This window comes from Nilaparvata lugens, chromosome 10 (genome assembly GCF_014356525.2).
Source record: "Nilaparvata lugens isolate BPH chromosome 10, ASM1435652v1, whole genome shotgun sequence".
In the NCBI taxonomy this organism is placed as follows: Eukaryota; Metazoa; Arthropoda; class Insecta; order Hemiptera; family Delphacidae; genus Nilaparvata; species Nilaparvata lugens.
Window position 1 is genome coordinate 45,250,819 of NC_052513.1, and position 17,041 is coordinate 45,267,859.

Consider the following 17,041-nt stretch of genomic DNA (forward strand, 5'->3'; position numbering starts at 1 on the left):
GCAAGAGACTGGCTTCTCCACACATCTGTGTAATCACTTGTCAGCTGATTTATGATGAATAATTCTATAGTCTGATTTTTACTCTAATATTGGCGTATGAAGGAGGCTCCTTTTTCCTTTTATATTATCCTTGAAATGCAAAATTTTCAGAAACCTTGTATATACGTCGATGCGCAATTTTAGAAGGAACATACCTGTCAAATTTCAAGAAAATCTATTACCGCGTTTTGCCGTAAATGCGCAACATATCAACATTTAAACATTAAGAGAAATGCCAAACCGTCGACTTGAATCTTAGACCTCACTTCGCTCGGTCAAATATTTGATAATGATATTAATCAATAATAATTATTTATTATTATTCAATAATTATTTACCTGAATGCCAATGAATTTTGCATCAAGAGTAGTTTATTCACAAAAACATATTTATAATAATGAATTAATTCAAATTCAAATTGGTTTATTCATAAAATATGTCAACAATGTTATGGATTACAAGAATATTCTCCCTGCATGAATGATTTGTCCGTGTGCAGGGAGGAGTCGCTAATTATGAAAATGAAAAAATGAAAATACTCTTTATTAGGCGGAGTTAGGACTAGAAAGTCCTTTCTACCACTCAACCTTACAGGCAAATAATAATACATTACAATAAGAAATGATACAAAATACAAATTATCAGACAGAAAGTAAAACACTAGCAATAATAAAAAAATCACAAACTATGAATCGATCATAATGAAATCTTCAAGAATAATAAATAAAAAAGACAAAGAATAATTAACAAAGACAATAATAATAAACAGAGAATGATAAAAATTCGACTGAGTCATTGTCAATATTGTAGAACCGTTCCATAATTGAATAAAAACACTAATATGTTGTCAAATTCTACACAGTTTTATTTGGTACACGACTATGGTTTCGTGACCACACCGGTCACATTTTCAAGTTGACCACTTGTTTTATTTGTGTACCAAATAAAACAGTGTGAAATTTGACAACATATTTGTGTTTTTATTCAATTATGAAGAATAATAACATAGTTTATTATAATGATAAAATATTGAAACTAAAGATAGAAAAAGATTAATGTTTCAGCTCGACCGCATTAATATTGATAAAATGTTAATGTTGTCCAAAAGATAAGGTTATGTAATCACACACTGCTTCGTTACTTGATTTTCGGTCCAGGAATGATGATTTAAAAAATTTTGAAGGTTGATTTTATACTCTAAATGAATCACAGAATGTATCACAATAAATTAAAAACTTTAGAAATATTGCACTTATTTAAAAAAATGTAATACAAAATCAAAAACCTACTCACTATTTGTTATTCGTCACAGCTGAAAACTAATGAATGTGCATTACATAATTATAATTCACTTATATTCTTTATTGATTGATACAATAAGTACATCATCAAAATGATAGGGAGAGGGAAAATTTATTTATTTTATTTATTTATTTACAATGCAAATGACACTAATGTAATAACATTGAAAGATGAAATAATAAGGTAGTCCTTGTGCTATTTTTCTTCCAAATTTATAGGTGACAAAGTCCAAGTTAAGGTTAGAATTTCACGTGTACAATTTTTATAAAATGTTAGTCTAAAATAAACATTACAACTATAAATTTTGAATTTAGATGGATCGAATAATTAAATTAATTAGAAATATTTCACTCATACATTCATAATAATTATAATTCACTCATATTCTTTATTGATTAATACAATAAGTACATCATCAAAATGATAGGGAGAGCAAAAATAAGGTAACCTTGTGCTATCCTCTCCCAAATTTAGATATGGTTACACATAGTCCGAAATAGGTTAAGTCTTGTTGTTGTTCACTTCACAAATTTTTCAGTCCTTAATTATTTTTACAAAGTAGATTTTTAATTTAGAAGCATCAACACCAAACATAGAAGAAAAATCACATTATTATCACTAAAATAGGAAATATCCACATAATAAAGAAATAATTTTGCAGGACCAAAAAACAAACTTACATCATTAAAATGTGCTTCGCCTTAAGGTACGTACAGATATACGCGCCGCAAACATAAGCAATTCACTTTTAATCAGCTGATGCCAAGCTTTTTATATCTGTATCTTACCGTTTCTGTAAAAATACAGATATAGTCAGCTGATTAAAAGTGAATTGCTCATGTTCGCGGCGCGTATATCTGTACGCACCTTTATAATGGCAATGGAGAATTTACACATTCTTATACTTCTTCTCATCCTAGGCCTATGTTGATGGTACTAGATCCTGAACTGATCAATAGCATTCTCATCAAAGATTTTGCACACTTTGAGGATCGAGGGTTTGCAGTCAATGAGAAGATAGAGCCACTCAACGCCAATATTGCCAACCTCTCCGGACAAACTTGGAGGTGGGATACTAATAGTTTTTCTCTAATTTATACTAGACGCTGATAATATAAATGTTGTAGATATGTTGTGGAATTTCTCCACATCGAGGAGAAATGAAATAAGATATTGTGAGTTTCTCATTACATTTATTCAAACCAAACTAGTTCCAATAATGCTTAGGACATCGTCATCTTCAGTGGACTTTTTGTGTGTGTATTTTTTGGACGTCAGTAGAGTGTCTAGTGTCTGCTAAATTTCTATTTAAATTAAGATGAGCATGAGAAGTACATACAGAGTGATTATTAATTATGGTGGAATAATTTAGTCTAATTCGTGATAGTAGAGGTAAAGATAAGGAAAAAAGTTCTCATAAACAATCATATATATATCCATAAACGCTTCATTAGCGAGCTATACAGGGTGAAATATATCGCCTGGAATTGAATTCAGTTCCACTGGTGAAATACACCGATGCTGAATTGTTAGGGGACTAGTTTTTGAAAAACTCATGGTGGATTCATATGGAAAAATATCTGAAAAATTGATTAAAACTAGTCTGGAAGCTGTAGTGTAAGTATTTTTTGAGAAAAAAGTTGAAATATGCAAAAAATCTAAGTAGAAAAACACAGACTTCTGCTACGTTTGAAGCCCAATAACTTTCTTTAATGACCAGTAAACAAATAATTTCTGGCAATAAAGGTTGTAGTCTGTGTTTTTCTACTTGGATTTCTTGCATATTTCAACTTTTTTATCAAAAACTACTTACACTACAGCTTCCACACTAGTTTTATTCAATTTTTCAGATATTTTTCCATATGAATCCACCATAAGTTTTTTTTAAAAACTAGTCCCCAAACAATTCAGCATTATTCAATTTTTCAGATACTTTTCCATATGAATCCACCATAAGTTTTTTTTTAAAAACTAGTCCCCAAACAATTCAGCATCGGTGTATTCCACCAGTGGAACTGAATTCCGGGCGAAATCTTTCACTCTGTATAGCTCGCTAATGGAACGTTTATGGATATATGTTTATAAGAACTTTTTTTTCTTACTTTTACCTCTACTATCATGTATTGAATTATTTTACCATAATTAAGAATCACTCTGTATGATACGGTTTTTCTATAATTTTAAAACAGTAAATACTTATAACTTATCATTTTCTGAGTAATCGATTCAGATAGCTGAAGTATTATACGTTTTTCTCACAAGTTATTATATGAATGAGGAAATTATACGATGGTACCTCTACAAATTAATGTAGATTATAGAAAACAATTCAATACTCTAATTTCGATCAAGATCAATTCCATGTTCGGGCTTTGGTAGGTAGCCTTCATCATTATATTTAAAATCTTACTCTTAATTTTATTAAAATATCAATAAAAATTGAGTTGAATTTTGCTTTTTATGTTGATTGTCATTGAAACCAGTCTCCGAGAGTATAACCATTAATTATCATTTCACTATAAATCTTACACTATTGAAAACTATGAAAATTCAGTTCATGCATTGATGACCCAAGTAGTTATGAGATCATAAGCGCAGTGAAAAGTATTATATAATTTGCATACATCATTACAAATTTATTTCAAATTAGTTCAAAAGGCTATCTCTTTTTCTACTCTTCCCCTTCTTCTCCTTCTTCCTCTTCCTCTCCTTCTTCTTCTTTTTTTCCTCTTTCTCTTGTTCTCTTCTTCCCTTCTCCTTCTTCTTCTTCTTCTTCTTCTTCTTCTTCTTCTTCTTCTTCTTCCTCTTCTTCTTTTTCTTCTTCTTCTTCTTCTTCTTCTTCTTCTTCTTCTTCTTCTTCTTCTTCTCTCTTCTTCTTCTTCTTCTTCTTCTTCTTCTTTTCCTCCTCCTCCTCTTCTTCTTCTTCTTCTTCTCTTCTTCTTCTTCTCCTTCTCTTCAGCCTCCGGGTAAGATCTGCATTTTACAGTAGTTGAAAATGACTTGAAAGTTGAAACATATATGGTGAAAAATAATGATAAAAGTTTTAAAAAAGCCTGCTTGATTTTTTATTTTTATACAAGTAGTAACCCTAAAGAAGCCAGTGGATTCACTCATCAAAATATGACTGATTATTGAAATTCTGTTTGTTTCAGAGTGTTAAGATACAAGCTACTGCCGACTTTCACAACAGGGAAACTGAAGTCCATGTTCGACCAGATAGTCTACTGCAGTGACAACATTTGCGATTATGTCAACTCCAAATCAGAGCCGTTCGAAGGCAAACTGACCATGCAAAAGTTCAACCTCAATGTTATTGGAACGGTTGCTTTTGGTCTGAATGTTGACGCGTGTCGTGAGGATCCCGAAACTGAGAGGTGAATTCATTCGAATTGAATTTCTCAAAAATAATAACTATTCTTTCATAATAATAATAATATCGAGTGACCTGGCTGGCTCAAGTCTGGTTTCAGAGTTTTCAGGTCGCAGCTGATCAATTTCAGGGCCTCTGACATGACCTAACGACTGCTTTTTAGGCAGCCGGGACCGACGGCTTAACGTGTCCATCCGAAACACGGGAGTGGCCCGAGATAAATATCTTGCCCGGGCCGGGATTTGAACCCGGGCCTCTGAATCATAAAGCCAGCATCTGATCCAATCGACTACGGCCACTCCTATTCTTTTATAATACCTACAGTAGAATCCCGTTGGTCCAGCTTCGGTATATTATGGCCATGCCTTCAGTCCCGTTTCCTGTATATTTAAGCTGTCATGACTGTTATTTACCAGCCGGGACCGTCAACATTATTTATCGTGTCCATCCAAAAACAACTTATAGTTACAAGGATAAAAATGTGTTATCCTTTCATTCATAAAATTCTCCATAATTATTATAAATATAGACTGCAATAGCTGTAAATCATGAATCATGGGACATTCAAGTAGCATAATCACCCATATTATCGGTTCAGATGCTGCGGAGGCTCTTCTACATTCTCCATATAGATGAATATTTCTAGTTCTGAACACAGAATAACATTCAAATATTACACACAGTACCACGCTAATAAAGCTATATTACTCCCAACTCAGCCCTTTAACCGCCGTCGAGCTGACACTTTTATTTTATTTATTTATTGGTTTTTTTTTCTATCTTTAGTTTTAAAATTTATTATTGAAATAAACTCTTATTATTCTTTCAAATTTATTTATTATTCATAGTTTGTAATTTATTTTATTATTGCTAGTGTTTGCCCTCTGTCTGATAATTTGCGACTCCTCCCTGCACACGGACAAATCATCCAGGCAGCGAGAATTTATTCATGTAATTTATAACACTTTTATATTCTGTGAATATGTAATATTTTATGAATAAAACAATTTGAATTTGAATATTGTGAAAGTGATAAAGATAATTAAAGATAGATGATAGTAATCTCTCTTGCATCTGCTCTTGCAAAGTTATAGAAAAAGTTTAAAAAATTAAATACTTAGGTATAATTATAGATCAAACTTGAAATGGAATGCACATATACTTCACCTTTGCTCAAATTAAAATATCTGACTTATATTTTCTACAAAATCAATGAAATTAAACATCCAAGTATTATTAGAAACATTTATTTTGCTTATGCACACTCTTTATTTCAATATAGCATTGAGGCATGGTGGGGGGGGGGGGCAGCTCAGGATACTCACTTCAATAAACTTTTTGTTCTACAGAAACATATTATCAGAGCAGCTCTGGGAAGACTGAGAATGTACCCTAGTAGACTACTATTTAAAGAAATTGATTTACCAACATTGAGACAAACATACGTAACCAACGCAATTCTGTACATTAATAAAAACAAAGACAAATTCACTACTCGTAATACACCATATCTAATACGTCCAAATGCTTTCAATACCTACAATAACCTATTCACTAGACTTACATCTTGCAAACACCAATTGTCCTTCTATTGCCATAGAATAATAAATTGTCTACCTGAAAAATTCATTCTAAATAGAATTAGCCTACTAAGTGTTTAATTTATGAAATAAGAGAGTGGGTATGTAGGAAAGTTTACTTCGGACTTGAGATTTCAGAAGATTAATTGACTTTTTGTTCTAGTGCTTACATTGTTATATTGTACGTACATTTATATTCTAGTGTTTATATTGCATATTGTTTCTTCTGGTACTAATTAAATTGTCTTAGACATCCATCCTAATTACCTTAAACATTTTTGAACTCTCTTCCAGAGCTCAAGCATTAGCTTTTGTGGGAGAGCCCATTATTTCAATATTAAAATAAAAGAAAACATTCGTTGAATATGTTTTTAAATTAGTTTAGATTATAATTAGTTATAACATTATAAGAATGTTTTTGTTTCACTTGTTTGTAAAAAAAAGAATGGCAATAAAAATTGAAATTGAAATTGAGTCATATTCCATAGCATAAAGTCAAATCTCAAATGACATGGATTGGAAGGAAATAAGTTAAGTTTAGAAGTGGATTCCACTCTCATGATGTGCTTTTCTCAATCACTAAACTGTGCACATATTTGAATATTAGTATCAGTGGGCTATTCATACTACAATAATAACTTCCAATGCGTTAGAAAAAAATTTCAAAGACGGGAGGAAACTATCATGTCGAGCCCTAATAATAAAACTATTCATGATTTTTCTGTACAATCTATTTTTTTTTTATTTTTTTTTTTATCTATTTATTCATTTATTGTATAAAATACTATAATCATAATACAATTATGACATTGGAGGAAAAACTAGGCTGAGCCTGTACTATTTCTCTCCAAAAATTTTGATAAAATGTTAATGTTGTCCAAAAGATAAGGTTATGTAATCACACACTGCTTCGTCACTTTTTTAAAACAGAACTGTAGAACCACACCACAATACTACAGATATAAAGTACCTAGTAAGTTTATAATGATTCAATTAGGTGCTACTATTGAAGCTATATATTGTTTATAAATTTTATTCTTATTTTGACCAACAGGTTCCTAAAACTGAGCATCAAGTTCTTCTCTCCATCACTGAAGACAATTCTGAAAATTTTATTGAAAATGTGCTTCCCAAAACTGGCGGATATGATACGAATGAAGATGATTGACAACGAGGTGACAGATTTCTTCACTGATCTGGTCAAAGACACAATTGCCCAACGCAAGCGGTCTGGACAGAAGCGCAGCGATTTTCTGCAGTTGATGCTCGATTTGCAGGAAAAGGACTTGGCAGGATCAGGATCAGGTGCTGATAAGGACGCGGATAAAGGAGAGTTGGAGCCTGAGGAGAAGGAAATGATGATTCAAGCAGGACAGCTACAAGGATCCAAGGTTACAATCGATACAAGTAAGTAGGCTAAATCTTGATAAATTGAAAATATTTTTAATATTCTCTGAATTCAAAATATCTACTCTTATCTCAAAATTATTCTTCGAGAAACTCTCATATTTACATATCCCTATCCTTTATTGATTCATACAACGAGTACATCATCAAAAATGATAGGGAGAGAAAAAAATAAGGTAACCTTGTGCTATTCCTTTCCCAAATTTAGATAAGGTTACACATAGTCCGAAATAGGTTGAGTCTTGTAGTTGTTCACTTCACAAAATTTTCAGCTCTTAACTATTCTCACAAAGTAGATTTTTAAATTTAGATGCTTCAAAACCCAAAGACTGTAGATAAATTTTCACATTATTATCACTAAAATAGGAAATATGCTTTGAGGTTTCTCTCAATCTCACTTAAAATAATTTCATAGATATGTTACTATAGGTTATATAGGTATTATAATATGTATTAGTATGCTGCAAGGTTTTTCACAATTTCAAGCTCATTTCTGTCAAGTGTGAAAAAATTAGTCTTCACTATTTATTCTCTTGCAATCAGTAAATACCTATTTGAGGAATAACATGATGAAATTTCACAAATTTAAAATGATAAGGTAGTTCTTGGCTTGGAGTTTTGAACAGATATCACCAATTTTGTTATATTTGACACGTTTCCATGAGCTATATGAATAAGGATAATAATATTCACAACAAATTCCTTGTCATATAATAATTATTGTGTGCTTGCTAATATTTCTTGCAAACTTCATGTTGATAAAAAGATGGTTTTCCCCATTCACTTGTTTTTTCTCTCTCTCAGAGATTGGCAAGTTTCCCAATAATTATTGACAATTTGAGTTGACAAGTTGAGAACTTACAGCAGACAAGTGAATGTTAATTGATGATAACACTTCGTTCACAGGAAACAGTACAGAAATAGATGCGAAAATAAATTTGAAGGAAAATGAACATTTTTACTTTCCTTGCCCTATTACCATAGGTAAGGAAAGTATTGCTTTCCGAAAAAAATTAAGGTACTCCAATTTCTAAATTTCTATACGTTTCAAGATCCCCTGAGTCCAAAAAAGTGGTTTTTGGGTATTGTTCTGTATGTCTGTGTGTGTGTATGTATGAGTGTATATGCGTCTGTGTACACGATATATCTCATCTCCCAATTAACGTAATGACTTGAAATTTGGAACTTAAGGTCCTTTCACTATAATGATCCGACACAAACAATTTCGATCAAATGCAATTCAAGATGGCGGCTAAAATGGCGAAAATGTTGTCAAAAACAGGGTTTTTCGTGATTTTCTCGAAAACGGCTCCAACGATTTTGATAAAATTCATACCTAAAATAGTCATCGATAAGCTCTATCAACTGCCACAAGTCTCATATCTGTAAAAATTTCAGGAGCTCCGCCCCATCAATGCAGATATATTCCCAATTATCAGACTTCAGATACAATTGAAACAAAAAAAATCAAGTAGAGTAGATTGAGCATGAAAATCTCTACAATTAATGTTCAGTAACATTTTCACCTAAAATTAAAAATAAGCTTTAAATTCGAGAAAATGTGATTATTCAATTGCAAATTATTGTTGATTCTATTAAATCATCCACTATGAAGAGATAGCAGACCTCATGTGTGTCTCCAGCGTTATTGCCCTGTAACCAGCTGGCTCAAATCTTTGAATAGTAGACTTGAGATGCGCGGGAACACTAGCGTCAGGTGATCAATTTTCATAACGGCAAGGAAAGTTGTGTGAGTGTGCCACACCAGATTTTTTTGTCTTCAATATCCATAGAGAAAATATATCATAATGAAGCTACGGTATGACATTATTTCATAGCTTATGTTATTCTTCCTCTATGATAATTCCCTCGAAACTGATGTTTGCTCACTCTTACATTATGATTATAATTATTGTGAACAATATAAAAACATGAAGTACTACGCTTTTATTTAAAACATTTTAAACTTTATAACATTTCAAATTTATATTTTATAATATAATATCATAATCTTAATTGTAATTGTGAGTATCATGCTTCATCCTGAACTGAAAAATTACTAGTAGTTCTGTGAACAGTAGACCTCACGCAGTTTTTTCAAGTATGTGATGTCATCAGTTCTAGTTGATTCAGTTGAATAATAATTTACTCTTAAAAACTGTTATTTGGTTTCTCCAAGATCAAAACTCACTTATGTTAATAAACTCAGTTCACGTTTGAATTTGTATACCATACTATCCGTCAGGCTCGCTTCGCTTGCCATATCCGACTAGCCAGGGGGCTCCGCCCCCTGGACCCCCGACTGGATCGTCCAAGAATGAGATCAACAGGCTGCGAGCCGGACGGCTAGTAATTATAATATTCCCAGGGATAGCTCTGATTGAAGTAGCAGTGCCCAATCAATTTTTCCGTGATAAATGCATTTCAATCTTCAACTAACAAAGTAAACTCAACTTAATGCCAACCTGACAAAATTTTTAATTTAGTTACCAGAACAACTGTTTCGAAGAGGTACTCTCTCTAGATTATAGTTCTATATTAACATATGGTATGGACATTTCAATTATAATTTCAAGATATTGGAATAAAAAGAATATACATGCTAGAAGACGAACTTTAAACCCTTAAAAACCACCCTTAGAGTTGAAATATTGCCAAAAGATGTCTTAGTGCGCCTCTAAAGGGCCAACTGAACATACCTATCAAATTTGAACGTTTTTGGTCCGGTAGATTTTTAGTTCTGCGAGTGAGTAAGTCAGTCAGTCAGTCAGTCAGTGCCATTTCGCTTTTATATATATAGATGAAGATGATAATTTATCCAGTTCCGTGATAATCTTTCCATTTGATAAAAATATTTCTCAACTATTTAAAAATTATTTTTTTTCAATTGAGAATATTATAATTTCTTCCGAATTATTCAGTTCATTTATTCATTTTTTATTTTATTTTCAATCATCTATTAAATTTGTTTTTCAAATGCAGAATATTGATACTGATGGGCACGCATCATAAAAAATATTGAAACCCTACCTTATAGAAATAGACAGGGCCAGACATCTGTGTAATAAGCATGCAATGCATAATCCACTTGTCAGCTGATTGATTATGAATAATTCTATAGTCTGATTGATTCTATCTTCAGAGTTGATATAGTGATATTAGAATATGGAGGAATTCCTTTTCTTTCTATATCATCCTTAAAATTCAAAATTTCGAGAAACCTTGTAAATACATCGACGCGCAGTTGAATATTCCTGCCAAATCTCATTGAATTCTATTAACGTGTTTGGCCGTAATCGCGTTACATACAGACAGACAAAAGAAAATCCGAGTAAAATCATAGACCTCACTACGTTCGGCCAATGAATTTTACAAGAGAGTTAACTTGATGAGAATGAAGGAAAGAATAAAGAAAGAGTATTGTGAATGTATACACCCTAGCATATTTTCTACCTTCTCTTTATACCAGTATTTGAGGCTATTCTTGAATCCTCTAGGCTACACCTATCAATTCTTTGACAGCAATATCATCATATAACTATTGACAAATTTTAACAACTGATATTTTTGTCAACTTTCTCAAGTGACAACTATATATGATTAAATAACTATTGGAAAACTTCCCTCAAATAATATGTTTGTGACTTTTCCCATGTTTCATGACTTCTATTTTTACAAGTTTTTAATTGATTTAATTGGAAAATTTTCCATGTTCCAGCCATGACAGAGTCCAGAATAGTAGCACACTCGTTCCTATTCATAGCAGCTGGCAGTGAAACCACGTCAAATGCTTTAAACTTCGCCCTGTACCGATTGGCTGTCGAAAAGAGGTTCAAGCAGAACTCCACAACGAAATCGACTCGATTCTTGACGGTCAAGAGTTTTCATACTACACTGTCAAGAAGATGACGTACCTAGATCAATTCATAAATGGTGATTACATATATATTTTTACTGGATATAAAGACTATATATGTCAAACATCGGTGTTTTTACTCAAATGTTTAAATCTTCTTATATAGAAAATATATAGAAAGAAATAAATATTTTTTCAAATAAAAATAATAATGAAATACAATAGTTTTGGCGTGATTGGAGTAAGAAGCCTTGAGCTCCAGCCACGAGTTCTAAAAATAATTATATTTTTAGATATTGAGATATTCTTAATCGGCATCTACTATGTTGAATGATAGACAAGGATAGCAACCCCAATATTTATTTATTTATTTATTTCATTGGCAATTACAGATCATAATTATAATAATAAATATAATATGATTGTGAGAAGACAACAGGCATAGCCCAAAACTGTCTTCTCCCAAATTTTAACAAATAAAAGTTTCAAAAAGAATAAGGTTAAGATTTCACTTTCACTTCAAAAAGTCCAATTTCCACTTCAAAACTAATGACAAAACTAAAAATTTTGAATTTTGATATTTAAAAGCTGATTAAAAACAAAAATATTTCACTCAAAACTCTACAAATTAGAAATTTTTTTGATAATATGTTGATCAAATACTGCCATTGTAACGTGCAACTCACTATGAATAATCCAGAGTTTATCATCTCTTACATTTTGATTATAAAATTCAGTAGAAAATGTTGATTGGGATAAGTAGTACATACATTATTCTCCTCATTTTTTGGGACAAATAACATCATCAACTACACCTTCTTATAATCCTTGATGCCAGGTACTCAAATCTGCAAAAGGATTAGCAAAATTCATTCTCGTTCAGGAGATATGGTCCCTCAAATATAGTGAAAAACACAAATTGGTCAGTTCATTTTTCTCATTTTTTTCGGGGGGAATAATATCATTATTAACTCTGTCTTCTTATGCTCCTTAATGCGAGAATTCCGAATCTGCAAAAGGATTAGCGAAATTCTTTTCCGTTCAGGAGATATGACCTCTTATAAATATGTAAATTGCTCAGTACATTGTTTCTGGTGAGATAATAAATCATCATCAACTATGCCTTCTAAAGGTGCGTACAGACTTTCGCTCTGCTCCGCAACCGAATGTCACTCCAGCAGAGCGATTGATGATCGACCGGGGAGCAACAATGGTTCGACCGGGGAACTCGAGAAGATCTAACATCTTCCGTAATGTTCATGATGGGTGCGTGGGCGGCGCGACTGTAGTTCGATGAAGGAACGAGGGCGGTACGAGGGCGGTACGAGGGAGGAGCGTGCTCGGTGCGGGTTGGAAGAGCGTATATGTGTACGCAGCTTTATACTCCTCGATGCGAGGAATCTGAATCTGCAAACGGATCAGCGAAATTCTCTCCCGTTCAGGAGATATGACCCCTTAAATATATTGAAAAATGTAATTTGGTCAGTACATAATTTTTCTAAATTTTTGTGGGAGATAATATCATTATCAACTCTGCCTTCTTATGCTCCTTAATGCGAGAAAACCGAATCTGCAAGCGGATTAGCGAAATTCATTCCCGTTCAGGAGATATGACCCCTTAAGCTGCCTACACATATTCGCGCTTCTAACCAGCACCGAGCACGCTCCTCCCTCGTACCGCCCTCGTACCACCATCGAACCACAGTCGCACCGCCCACGCACCCATCATGAACGTTATGGGAGATGTTAGATCTTCTCGCGTTCCCCGGTCGAACCACTGTTGCTCGCCGGTCGATCATCAATCGCTCTGCTGGAGTGACGTTCGGTTGCGGAGCAGAGCGAAAGTCTGTACGCACCTTTAAATATATCAAAAACCGCATATTGGTCAGTTCATTATTTTTCTCATTTTTATTGAGTTCAATGTAAATAGATATGGATAATGGTGAGGAATAGATTATGAAATTATTCATTGATAATTTATAATAATGTTCACTACTTAATTTTAGTAATTGAGTTTCTACAGATATAATTTTTGATATAATTTATCAACTTTAATTGAATATCAACTGAACCCCAAGTGCCAGTTTTACAAAACTCTGTTAAATTTTAATACTGATTATGAATTCCACAAGAACCAATCATAGAGGCCATCTTTTCACGAAAGCCTTCTCTGATTGGTTCTTGTGGTAGTTGATGATGATTAAACTTCACGGGCTTTTGTGCAACCGGGCCTATATAGTGAGGTCCACGTTATAACGGCAGTGGAGAAAGATAGGAGGAGAACGTTGCCGATCCTCTATCTTGTCAATGCCTTCTATAGACGGTAGCTGATGCAGGTTTATTGATGTAATATTAACTGTTCAGTCTCGTTTAAAATAATCAATTATATTTTTTAATAACTTCTCAATGAATTTTCATAATTAAGATTGAATATTTTGTTAATTTTCAATTCTACATTGTCAAAAGACGTTCTGGCAACAGAACAAAGCGAGAAGAGATAGCGCTAACCACTTTGTTAAACGATAGACAAGGATAGCAATAGCCTACTATTGCTAATCAAACATTGCCATTATAACGTGGACCTTACTATAACAATGTTTCTCTTGTTTTATTTATTTACAGAAGTGCTACGTCTTTATCCACCTGGAGGCATGCTTGCCAGAGAATGTACCAAGCCTTACAAAATACCTGGAAGCGAATTAGTGATTGAGAAAGGAGTCATGATAGCCATTCCAATTTTAGGACTGCAGAATGATCCTGAATATTTTCCTGAGCCGGACAAATTTAATCCTAGCAGATTCAGCTCTCCACCTCCTAAAGGAATATTCCTTCCATTTGGGGATGGACCAAGGAATTGTATTGGTGAGATACCTAATAATAATATTGAGATTTTACTAGATTTTATTAGTGTTTAGATTATAGACGTTAAGAATAAGGAATCTTCATTATTATTGAACGAAAATCCAAATTAAATGCTGTAAATCACCCTGAAGACTTCTGCTACTGCAAATATTGTCAACAGGGTAAACAGCTGGATGGAAACTCGATGAGCGCTACTATCCAGTAATAGTGGGCATTTAAAGGTGCGCACAGATTTACGCGCCGCGAACATGAGCAATTCACTTTTAGTCAGCTGATGCCAAGCTTTTTATATCTATATATCCTATACCGTTTCTGTGAAAATACAGATATATTCAGCTGATTAAAAGTGAATTGCTCATGTTCGCGGTGCGTATATCTGTAAGCACCTTAGAAGGTACGGTACTGGGTTCGATTCCCGGGCTGACAAATAATTTTTGAATAGTAGCGCTCATCGAATTCCCATGTATCTATTTACCCTGTTGTCAAAATTTGCAGTAGCAGAAGTCTTCGGGGTGAATTACAGCATTTAATTTGGATTTTCGTTCAATAATAATAATTTATTCATTAGTATTTGAATAATTGCAATATCTCAGTAATATTTCCAACTGTAATAAGGAATCTTCCTCACATTTGATGATGGATCAAGGAATTGTATTGGTGAGATAAATAACTAATTTATTAATTTATTCATATTTAAATACAATCCAAGTAAAAACAAAAATATTGGCATTAAATTTGCCAATACAATCCAAGTAAAAACAAAAACTTTGGCATTAAATTTGTCAAAAACTGCTTCATACCTTAATTATTTGGAATACACAGTTACAATTTATTTATTGATATCTTACTAGATTTATCATTTTTGGTATGGATTATAGCTCTTAAGAATTAAAACAGGTTGAGAAATAAAACAAACGATAAGAAATAAGTAGTAATGGATAAGCTTGATTCTATAAAAGAACGGAACAAAAATTAGGTAACTATAATGAAGTCCACGTTATAATGGCAGTGGAGGAAGATAGCAGAACAACGTTGCCGATCCTCTGTTTTTTCAATGCCTTCAAAAGACGGTAGCTGATACAGGTTTTTTGATTAATGAAAAAATATTGAAACTTGAAGTACCCTTTATAATTTGAAATATTACAACGACTAGCTCCGACCATAGGTCATTTTCAAGTTGAAATGTAGAAAATAAATGAACAAGTTGATGCTATCCAATAAGAAGTCAGTGTTTAATGTCAAGTCGGGCCTAGGCCACAAACTCAAGTTCTGTCGTAAATTTGTCAAACTCTTTGAATAAGGATTATATGATAAGAACATATGCTTATTTTCATATGATTAATTCATTTATTTGGTTGAATTTATTAAATTTAATAAAATACATTAAACTTTGATAAAACTGAAATTAAATAAATTTAAATTTAATAACTTCAACCAAAAATAATGAATAAGAAATAAATTAATCATATGAAAATAAGCGTTTCATGTTATTAAATAGTATCAACTTGTTTATCTATATTCCAAATTTTTAGTTGAAAATGACCTATGGTCGAAACTGGTCGTTGTAATAATTCAAATTATAAAGGGCACTTAAAGTTTCAATGTTGCTTTATTAATTTATAAAATTAGCTCATTTAAGTGAAGTGCTTTTGAGGTTTATTGATGTAATATCAACTGTTCATTCTCGTTTAGGATGATCAATATTATATTTCATTAAGCATCTAATTATATTTTTCAATAATTTCAAAATGAATTCTCATTATTAAGATCAAATATTTTGTTAATTAATTATTAGTTCTACATTGTTAATAGACGATCTGGCAACAGAGCAAAGCGAGAAAGAGATATAGCGCTATCCGCTTTGTTGAATGATTGACAAGGATAGCAATACCTTTCAAACACTGTCATTATAACGTGGACCTCACTATAGATGTTTCTTGTGATACTGTATTCCTGAGTTTATCTACGATAATTTTAGCAAGATAATTGATGATTGTATATTTTTTTAACACGCTTTTTACCCTGAGTTATTTGTCAACCACAATTTTGTAATGAAATTTCAATGCTTTAATGTTTTCCATCATCACGAACTGCTCACTATAAATCACTTTTTATTATCAAATAGAACGTCCAGCAGATTTTGATTGCTGGTCGTTCTATTTATTTAAATAAGTGAGAAAAATCATTTATTGAATTAATTTTTGTTACATGTTGTCTGTTTTCTATTGCAGCGAATCGCTTAGCCTTGCTCGAAGTTAAGATCTTCCTCGCTCGACTTCTCATGAAATACACTGTCGTTCTTCATGAGAAAACAAAAATGCCTCTGAAAATGTTGAGCAATGCATTTTTTGCAACCGTTGAAGGAGGAATTTGGCTTCAACTCCAGAAAAGATGAAAAGTGTTGAAAAATTTATAGAAATTGCACAATAATGTATCAAACAGCACACTCTAATGCTGTAGTACTTATACCGTCCAAGATATTGTATTTCTTAAATATTAATTATTACTTATCCAAGTACTTCTTAAATGTTTCATTTCAATTCCATGCTCCAAGCTAGAAGACTTGGTTAGGTAGTTGTACTGTAGTTTATTCTATTCAGGCTTATTCAAACAGACTTCCACATT

General features: G+C 32.5%; 1 pseudogene; it reads left to right on the top strand.

Annotated features, from left to right (window-relative positions):
- The window catches only part of LOC111053163, a 20,873-nt pseudogene extending 3,939 nt beyond the window's left edge, over positions 1 to 16,934 (top strand).
- Positions 16,935 to 17,041: the final 107 nt, after the last annotated feature.